This window comes from Barbus barbus (assembly GCF_936440315.1).
Source record: "Barbus barbus genome assembly, chromosome: 6".
Taxonomy (NCBI): Eukaryota; Metazoa; Chordata; class Actinopteri; order Cypriniformes; family Cyprinidae; genus Barbus; species Barbus barbus.
Window position 1 is genome coordinate 35708457 of NC_136734.1, and position 11347 is coordinate 35719803.

The window sequence follows — 11347 nt, forward strand, 5'->3', positions numbered from 1 at the left end:
AGCAATGACCTTTTGTGTCTTGTCCTCCTTGTGCAAGGTGTCAATGGTCGTATTTTGGACAACTGTCAAGTCAGCAGTCTTCCCCATGATTGTGTAGCCTACAGAACTAGACCGAGAGACCATTTAAAGGCTTTTGCAGGTGTTTTGAGTTAATTAGCTGATTAGAGTGTGGCACCAGGGGTCTTCAATATTGAACATTTTCACAATATTCAAATTTTCTGAGATACTGAATTTGGGACTTTCATTAGTTGTCAGTTATAATCATCAAAATTAAAGGAAATAAACATTTGAAATATATCAGTCTGTGTGTAATGAATGAATTTAATATACAAGTTTCACTTTTTGAATGGTATTACTGAAATAAATCAACTTTTTCATGATATTCTAATTTTATGACCAGCACCTGTATATAATGGGATATAATGAGAAATACTGATCTCATAAAATCACTTTATTCAACAGGATTTGTGCATTGCAAATTCCAAAATCCACATCATTAAACTGGCAAATAAAAAATATCCTTGAGCAGTTTACCGTTACAACAGATGTTTTAGTAAATAAACATCTTTTTTTTTTATTGGCAGCCAAGGCAATTTTACTGATGTTCTTCACTAAATTGTCAATTTTCACCCTCCATCTCCTTTTGGCATCAGTAGATTTTTCTAGTCCCTCTTTGGTCTATTTTTATTAAAGAAGGTTTAAATGTAACTATTGTTTGTCTTTCTTTCTTCACAGGTAATGTACGATCTATAGGTGCTTAATGATTTCATGGAATCTGGTCAAAGATACTGTGCGCTCAGATGATTTGATGCTCATGAAAGGCAGATTTTTCTCTTCTCTTTGACTGTTTTACTGCTGGGAGGACACCACAAGTTCATCTTTCATCTCTTTTCATCTCTTTCATCTTCTAGGCAAGTATGTGCTCTGCCTTTTCCTTCATGAAATTTCCAATTTTATAACAATAATTGTGCCAGACAGGCAGACTGAGCTGGAGGGGTTAAAATTCAGACGTTGTGTGTGACAAACACAAAGAAGGCCATTTTGTGGACTTAGATTTGACCTAATACGATGAGAATTGAAATGACATCTCACTGGCTGCCAAATTATGACCAGTGCCATTTTTGGATGCATTAGCTGATTGCATTCACCCTGTTTAACCTGAGGAAATCACCCTGAGGTTTGTCAAAAATTACACTGAATTTCAAGGCCAGAAAGCAACAACATGGATATTTCCACGGAAAAGGCTATGAGTCTAAGCCACATCTTACTGAAGTGCTGGACCAGGGGAAATTTGAGAGTGCTTTCTACTGCCTCTCCTCTCTATCTGGATGGTAAAATGACTGCATTTTGTTCAAATGGCCTGTTCAGTTTCTCATGTTGTACAATGACTACTTTTTTTGATTTTTCACTAACCAACACTGAATGAACGTCAGCAGCAAAACTTGCAGGTTTCTGGCTGGCGTGTTTACAGGGTGAATGTATTAGGTCTTCATCTCTGACCATTTAAATGAGGAGCATCATGACTATGAATCTATATTAGCATAAAACAGCTCACTGTGACAGGAAGGGCATTTTGCCAGAGATTTTCAGAAACAGTTTGTGCCCTGACATGGGGGACAGTGCCTGAGGACCTTTTCAGACTCTTGAATTCACTGTAAATGAGCTGCTGAACAGAAGAGCTGTGCCTTAAAAAGAGGGCATTAGCGGTCAGAAACAATGAGAACTTGAGCGTCTTCTATATGGAATGTGTCAAGAAACAAATCCACAAGGAAAATGACAAATGTCCCGACTGTCTTTGGCTTTTGCATCTAACGTTTACTCATATGGCACAGTTTCTCTTTCGAACGAGAATCGACACTGGTGATTTTTGTATGTGTAGAAAATGAAAAAGCTCACTTTTAAAATGTTATTTTGTTGTCTGTTTCTAATGTAAATCTGGCAGGTGTTAAATTCTAAAGTGGTATACTTGAGGCACACAGTGTTTTGCTGCTACAATGTTCTCTGTGAATTTAAAAAAGAATTCATTTTCAATTTGGTGATACGTCCTCTTGGCGGCAATTCAACATCTTACTGTGCTTTGCAATGATGTGTATAAAATGACTAATCAAGTGAACAATCTGTTCAGACAACAGTCATTAATGCAGGTTGGGCTGAAAATTTGGTTTGACTCAAAAATGTTATGTATGTTGTGACTGTCTGAGAGCAAAGGGCACGCATAATGAAATACGGCAAATTACAGCTACACCAGCAACTGATATGTGACCCTGGACCACAAAACCAGTCTTAAGTCGCTGGGGTATATTTATAGCAATAGCCAAAAATACATTGCATGGGTCAAAATTATAAATTTTTCCTTCATGCCAAAAATAATTAGGATATTAAGTAAATGTTCCATGAATATATTTAGTGAATTTCTTACCGTAAATATATCAAAAGTTAATTTTTGATCAGTAATATGCATAGCTAAGAACTTCATTTGGACAACTTTAAAGGCTATTTTCTCAGTATTTAGATTTTTTTGCACCCTCAGATTCCAGATATTAAAATAGTTGTATCTCAGCCAAATATTATCCTATCCTAAACCATACATGTGTGAGAGACAGAGAGGAACTGGCAGAGAGAGAAACAGGACCTAGTAGAACTTACTTAGTCTTACTGGTTGATGGTCAACATGAACAACTTATTTATTTATTTTTTTTGCAAAAGTGAAAGCAGTGTGGCATATCAGCCTACTCGTCATGTCAGTGTGCCGTGATGGTATAATTTTGTCTTTAAAGTGACATTTCTGACAGCGTATTTGTTGGATGTCGGCACTGCTAATGTTATCATCAACAAGACAGATGCTATAGGATAATGTACATAGCCTACAAAGAACATTATTTTAACATACTGCACAGAACACAGCAGACTTTTTTTTTTTACAAAAAACATTATCATCTCTGAACCAATAAAATTGGTATTAAATTATTGGCAAAATTTTACATTTCACTACCAAATTGTATGTATTATCTAATTAGTGTAACTGATACGTGACATTAATTAGATGTGAATTCCTGAACATAATGAATTATGTAATTCGCTTAGCCTCAATACAGTTCTGATGTGGTACTCTCAGAAAAAAGGTCCAAAACTTTCACTGAGGCAGCACCATTTCAAAAGGTTTTAATGTGTACTAATATGTACTATTTAGTAGTAAATAAGGTACAAGCTTTTGTACCTTTTTGCCCCACTGACAGCTTTGCACCTTTGTTAAATGTTAAAAGTTTTCACACTGCATGTTAAAAGTCACAGGATCTTTTTTTTTTTTTTATTAATTTTTTTTATCTTTTCCCTACTGTCTTTTTACTGTTCATCCTGGTCAACACTTCTTTTATTTCCAAAAACTGCTACAGTAAATTATAAAAAATATATACACATTAGTATATGAAGCCTAAAATTAACTTAACTTAACTTAGTTAATAGTTTAATGCATCCTTTCAGAACAATTAAAGAGAATTTAAATTTCGGATTGTTTACCCCAAATTAAAAATTCTTTCTTCATTTCATTAAAGATTCTTTGAAGAATGTTTTGAAGAACCAACTATTTTGGTTACCACTGACTTCCATAGACTGTATTTCATTTGACATTTCTCAAAATATCTAATTTCTCAGAAGAATGACAGGTTTGGACTGACATAAGGAGTAAATGATGAAATAAAAACAAAGGGTGCACTTTCCCTTTAAAGATGTTATGCATTTATGTTGTGCATTTACTGTGGGGAAAAAAATATTTGATCCCCTGCTGATTTTGTACGTTTGCACTGTAAAAAAAAAAAAAAGTTGAGCCAACTTAAAATTTTAAGGTAACCAGCTTCAGCAGATTTTTGAGCTTTCTCAACTTGTTGTTTTAATTCATACAACAAAAAGTTGAGAATCTCCTACAAAAATAAGTTGAGAGAACTCAAAAATCTGCTGAACAATCTTGCCTTAAAATCTTAAATTGGCTCAACTTTTCTTTTTTTTTTTTTTACAGTGTGCCCACTGACAAAGAAATTATCAATCTGTAATTTTAATGGTAGGTTTATTTGGTAGAGATACAGAATAACAACAAAAAAAAAAATGCAGAAAAAAAAGCATTTCAAAAGAGTTATAAATTGATTTGCATTTTAATGAGAGAAATAAGTATTCCCAGGAGAAAAACAAGTACACTTCCATAATGCACTTAAAGTGCTCTATTTTCGCGCACTAATTATTTGTACTTAATATACTAAAAATTATCCTTTAGTACTTCTTAAGATAAACTTAAGATCATCTAAGTGTACTCAACTGTGCTATTTTGAGACACCATGAATATGAACTAAAATGCACTTTTAACATACTATCTTTGTATTTAAAAAATGTATTTAGCTACCACTTGTAGTACACTTGAGTGTACTAGTGTATGAAAGATGGGTTCAAGTGTACTATATAGTATAGATAGTATGCTAAAAGTGCATTTTAGTTCATATTCATGGTGTCTCAAAATAGCACAGTTGAGTACACTTAGATGATCTTAAGTTTATCTTAAGGAGTACTAAATGACTATTTTTAGTGTATTAAGTACAAAATTAGTGCGCGAAAATAGAGCACTTTAAGTACATTATGGAAGTGCACTTGTTTTTCACCTGGGTTACCCCTTCGCAAAACATGACTTAGTACTTGGTGGAAAAACCCTTGTTGGCAATCACAGAGGTCAGACGTTTCTTGTAGTTGGCCACCAGGTTTGCCCACTTCTCTTTGCAGATCCTCTCCAAGTCATTAAGGTTTCGATGCTGACATTTGGCAACTCAAACCTTCAGCTCCCTCCACAGATTTTCTATGGGATTAAGGTCTGGAGACTGGCTAGGCCACACCAGGACTTTGTGTGCCACTCCTTTGTTGCTTGGCCGTGTGTTTTGGGTCATTGTCATGCTGGAATACCCACCCATGACCCATTTTCAATGCCCTGGCCCTGACAGTACATGGCCCCAGCCATCGTCCCTTTGATGTGGTGCAGTTGTCCTGTCCCCTTAGCAGAAAAACACCCCCAAAGCATGATGTTTCCACCTCCATGTTTGACGGTGGGGATGGTGTTCTTGGGGTCATAGGCAGCATTCCTCCTCCTCCAAACACGGCGAGTTGAGTTGATGCTAAAGAGCTTGATTTTGGTCCCATCTGACCACAACACTTTCACCCAGTTCTCCTCTGAATCAAACTTCAGACGGGCCTGTACATGTGCTTTCTTGAGCAGGGGGACTTTGCGGGCTCTGCAGGATTTCAGTCCTTCACGGTGTAATGTGTTACCAATTGTTTTCTTGGTGACTATGGTCCCAGCTGCCTTGAGATCATTGACAAGATCCTCCCGTGTTGTTCTGGGCTGATTCCACACCGTCCACATGATCATTGGAACTCCACGAGGTGATATCTCGCATGGAGCCCCAGACCGAGGGAGATTGACAGTTATTTTGTGTTTCCTCCATTTGCGAATAATCACAACAACTGTTGTCCCTTTCTCGATGTTGTTCCAAGCTGCTTGGCGATGGTCTTGTAGCCCATTCCAGCCTTGTGTAGGTCTACAGTCTTGTCCCTGACATCCTTGGACAGCTCTTTGGTCTTAGCCATGGTGGAGAGATTGGAATCTGATTGATTGATTGCTTCTGTGGACAGGTGTCTTTTTATACAGGTAACAAACTGAGATTAGAAGCACTCCCTTTTAGAAAGTGCTCCTAATCTCAGCTCGTTGCCTGTATAAAATACACCTGGGAGCCAGACATCTTGCTGATTGATAGGGGATCAAATACTTATTTGACTCATTAAAATGCAAATCAGTTTATAGCTTTTTTGAAATGGGATTTTCTGGATTTTTTTGTTGTCGTTGTTGTTGTTGTGATTCTGTCTCTCACTGTTCAAATAAACCTACCATTAAAATTATAGACTGATCATTTCTTTGTCAGTACAAAATCAGCAGAGGATCAATTAATTTTTTTCCCAACTTTATGCATTTGTTATTTGCTGTTACATCCCTTGTAATCAGTCTTAATACTAGAGCTCTGAAATGTCAGTAATATGCTTGCTATGTTAATCCTCTCCTCTCTGTGTTCTCTTGGGAAGCCATGACAACATAATCTCAAGTATGTGCTGACAATGTAAAATATGTTTGTGTGTTTGGGAAAAAGAACTTGTGCGCATTGGCTGCACTCAGTTAAATAATATATTTAAACCACAACCCTTCTGTTTTAACATATTCCAAATTATTGAAATTTGGCTTTGGGACTCCCAGAAGAAGGGCTATGCTATAGATACACTTGTTTCAAGAGGATTCAGTGAATGCGAACATTTAATAATAATGAAACAGATAATGAAACCAGGCTGTTTAAAAAGTGAAAATATGTTAGACAGTGGTAATTGTAAATTTTGTGCTGTATGGTAGTAATCACTGTGTAAGCACAATGGAATGGTGTTTGTATTTGCTTCGAATGTCAAATCTATGAAACCGCATGATGTCACATTTGAAGATTTTCTGGGCATACTTATTTTTGTAATTATTTAACAGATGTACAAACCTCTTATCAGAGTCTACAATTCACTGAACACTCCTCATTTGCATATTTATACAAACACTAAGAACAGCAAAATAAAGGACTTTTTCTTCACCGTTTGTGTATCATTACAAGAAAAATAACTGCTCATCTCTGTTGTTGTTTAAATATAGAGATAGAACGTGTGACTGTAAATATATTGAGTTTTTGCCTTAGTAGCCTATTAAGTAAAACTGACTAATAAATAAAATATTGTGTATTAAATGTTTTGATTGTGTCTGAGAAATTTTACTTTTAAGGCATGATTTTAGAATAGCTGTGCTTGACACCTGCATTTCTTCAGTGAGTACCAGCTTTTGCAGTACAAATGTATGTTCAAAAATGTTATATACTGTATTACTTTATATATTACTTTAATATTCACATAAATCCTATTAAGATGGACTTAATTGCTTTTGTCATTGTCTGAACTTCCTGATTTCAGATTAATGAATAGGCAGAACAACACCTATTTGGTGTTAAAAACCAGTGAGGTAATGAGAAAGTTCACAGCCATCTACAACAAGAGAATGTAAAGCACATGTGAAGAGGATATTTGGGCACTGCAGCAAAAAAAAAAAAAAAAATTGTGGTATAAATAAATAAACAAACAAACTTTATAAAATAAAATAATAATAATAAATGCAACCCTTCATTCTCCCTAAATTGTATCCAGTCTGTCTCAAATGTTTGTATTGAGTTCAACTGAGTTCAGAATCAGAGAATCCAGAAGTCATTATGTGAATATGTTCTGTAAATATGAAAACTTGTCTGACTTAAGTATGACTTCTCATCTAATGAAAGTAAAGTACTACTCAAAGGAACCATTGACTAATGGGATAAGATGGGTGTTTTGACTGGTTGATAGGCCTATGCCCTATAAAACATCAATTTCTTCATTACACAAAAGATTCTTGTCAAAATTGCTGAGATTCCCTCCACACAGCGCCCAATAGCAATATACCTCCAATGATCATCTTTGATTGCAAGACACTGGTGTGTCAACCACATGCTTCATTCTGACTCTTAAAAATATGTGTCTATATTGCTTTGGTATTGATGGGATGTGGTTGATGCACTGAAATTCTATGATTGTTTTGCACATGCGAGAAGGTGCAGTTTTTGTATTTCATGGACAAGCCATGTGAGCACAGGAATATAGTAAGCTTCATGGGTGACATATTATACATTTACATGAATGTAGCCAAAGTGATATGTGTAATGCTAATCCACCAAATCATCTTAAGGAAGATAAAGTGGGACACTGTCTGCTTCATTTGGGGAAGTCGTGGGACATGGGGAAGTCGTGGCCTAATGGTTAGAGAGTCGGACTCGTAATCCAAAGGTTGCGGGTTCGAGTCCCCGGCCGGCAGGGATTGTAGGTGGGGGGAGTGAATGTCCAGCGCTCTCTCCACCCTCAATACCACGACTGAGGTGCCCTTGAGCAAGGCACCGAACCCCCAATTGCTCCCCGGGCGCCGCAGCATGGCTGTTCACGGTGTGTGTGTGTGTGTGTGTGTGTGTGTGTGTGTGTGTGTGTGTGTGTGTGTGTGTGTGTGTGTGTATGTATATATATATATATATATATATATATATATATATACTTGGATGGGTTAAACGCAGAGCATCAATTTCGAGTATGGGTCACCATACTTGACAATACGTCACGACCTTATGACCTTCATTTCAGTGACAAAAAGTGTCTATCTTTACCTGTATTAACTGTATTTCTGTTAGAATAATGACACTTATTGATTCACAAAGGCTGAGCTGCTTGACTGAGTTGTTTGAGAGAAGAGGTAAATGGTGTCTTAAGGCTTCCCATGACAATGCCATGCAGCATGTAAAAATGAAAAAATAGCACTTCACCATTTATAACAGGGACTTCCTGAGGGAGGACTTGAAAAGAGCTACAAATCATCCATTATTAGATTATCTCTAAAAGTCTTTCGATAAGGGAGAGAGATGGCAGTTGTCCATTAGAGGATTATTGTAAGTGCAATTAATTAGAAAGAGAGAGAGAGAGACTTAACTTTCTGCTGATTCTTAAAGAGAGAATCTTTTGCTACTGTTCATGTTCACTGAAAATGAACGAAAGACAGATTCTCTCAGATGGTTGTTATATGCTGACTGAGGTGCTTTAACTTCATCAGTGACAAGCGATGTGTTGTTTTGACAAATGACATGAATGTAACTAATGCAATCTCATACGGAAATGGAAAGCATATTATATGAAGTAAAATAACTTGTAATTGAATTCGGGCTGTAGATTGAATACTGACGGAAAGCATGTTCTGTTTGATATTGAATTAACTAATCTTGATTGCATTCCTTTAAAGCGTGCTTATACATACAACACAATGTCATTTGAAATAGTTCATAAAATCCTAGAAATATAAGAAACTGATATAAACAGATTTGTGCATGTTGAATATTCTGAACACTGTTTACATCAGATGTTTACATCTAGAGTGAGATGAGAAACTGGTATGAGACTTTTTTGATTTTCACTTACTTTTTTAGTAAGTGAAAAATACATCAAAAAAAATTATTAGAATAAAGTAATAGCTGAACAAATGAATAAAGAAATAAAACCACTATTCCCTTATCTCGTTATCAGAAACTGGCAGTAAATTGTACTTTTTTTGTAAGCTGTGCTTTTTTTGCCCCTATTGGCCCTGACACACCCTCTTTTTGTCACTACAGATCTTCCCCACTTCCATTTGTCTCCTGTACTTTAGTTACTTCCATACTTTAGTCAGTCCCCCTCAGTAGAAATCAGATTGCGGTCCGGGGGGGGAGTGAAATGAGGAACTGTACAGATAGCGTTCCTCTCAGTAAATCGCGTTCCGGGGGGGTCCCCCTCCATCGTCTGGCCCTTAGAATCGTCCAACACCCCCCCACCGCGCACCTGCCCTCCATACAGTCATACCGCGGCTCCCCATTATTGTTTTTCATAATATATCATAAGTATATATTCCCTTTATAGTAAAATTTGTCATTCCTTCTTGCGCGTTTAACCCTCAAGCTTTAAAAAAAGTGCTGTTTTTTTTTTGAGTGAAAATGGGCTTACAAACATCTCATTAGTCTATGCATCTAGTGTAGCGAAATGTTTTATTAAACTGTCCACAAAAATGTTAAAATGTTATTCGACATTGAAATTAGTGTAACTGGCCCACATTGTGTTTGCAAGTGCATGTTAAAACCATGCTATCTCATGACCAATTCGTTCATATTTTACAAGGTGGCTAATTCGTACGAATTCGTACAACCTCACTCAATTTTGTACAATTTTCTAAATCCCAGTGATGGGTTTAGGGGTGGGGTTAGGTGTAGGTCATTCGTACAAATTCATACAAATTGTGCTCATAAAACTCGTACAATTCGTACAACTCATAAGATGCGTACAATTAGGCAAAAATCGTATGAATTTGTATGATTGAGGTAATACGAATTCGTATGAATTAGACTTCTTGTTAAATATGAATTGCCGTGAGATGATGCAGAGATTGAATTTAGTGCAAATCTCTTTTTGAGTTTGAAAAATAGAGAGATAGAAATTGGAGTTCCCAGAAGAAGATGTTGGACAGAGATTTCAGACTAAAGTCCATAACCTGTAACACTAGCACTCAAGCATGCTGAATAAGGGGCTGTTAAAAGCCTTTAAGGAAAATTAATGTCACATATTCCAGGTACAATCTCTGATGTTTCTGCTTAAAGGAACTATCGCTTGGGTTCTGAGGTAAATTGGGCTTCACTGTAAAGAGAGAGAGAGTATTAGATTGGGGGAAAAATGCAATGTTGCTCAAGTGCTTATTTTCTCACAAAGTGCTGAAGGAGAAGGGCTGGTGGTGTATGCGTATCTCACGTCCCAAACCAAAAGAAGTGGTGTGAAAAGTGCCCTACAAATGGGGAGAAAGATGTTGAAGGGTACTGCTATGTAGTTTTTTTTTTTCTTCCTCATATTTATGTTGACATCCTCATGGATTCACTCCAAGTGGCCACAGCTGTCTCTTATAATACTGTGCCAGCTGTGCCCAGCTCTGAGTCTCTCCTTCCCAGTCATGTGATTTTGATGTATTTTGTAAAAGGGTTTTGTAGTGCTTGTACACACACACACACACACACACACACACAAAAACGCAAATATATAGCCTCTGTAATGTCCAGACTCAAACGATGACTAAATCCAGACTCGAATTATGATTTGTTGTTAAAACAAATTCATGATTAATCACAATCATTCTGCCATGATTGTGAAGGCATAATATTTATATATGTATTATTGACAAACCCTATATGCTTTTATGTTCATCTAAAACACACACGCTGTCTTCAAGCTTCTCCATGATTAAATTAAATCCTCATTACATACAAGTGCTTTTAGGTCTTTCTAAACTGCCTTTCTCAGGTAACCCATAACATTCATTATGGCCTTAATATGCAATGCAGAGGTGAAGCATTTTGTTTTTGTTTGTAAACAAATATCCTCTCTGTGAAGGTCTTTGAGAAGCATTGAATGTAAATTGCATTGCCATAACCCACTGTAAACTCAGTCATCATTTTATTAACTGGAAATATTAATGTAACTCGATTGAACACTGCAGCACATATAAAACAACTCTGTGAGACATGGGCTTTAATATTTACCATGATTGAATTTGCAGAGAGAGTTGCCAGTCACCAGCATTTTGTAAATGTGGTGAAAAGCGCTGGGGAGTAATCAGCTAAAAAAATGTTAATGACAAAAAAATTATAGAAACTGTATTATC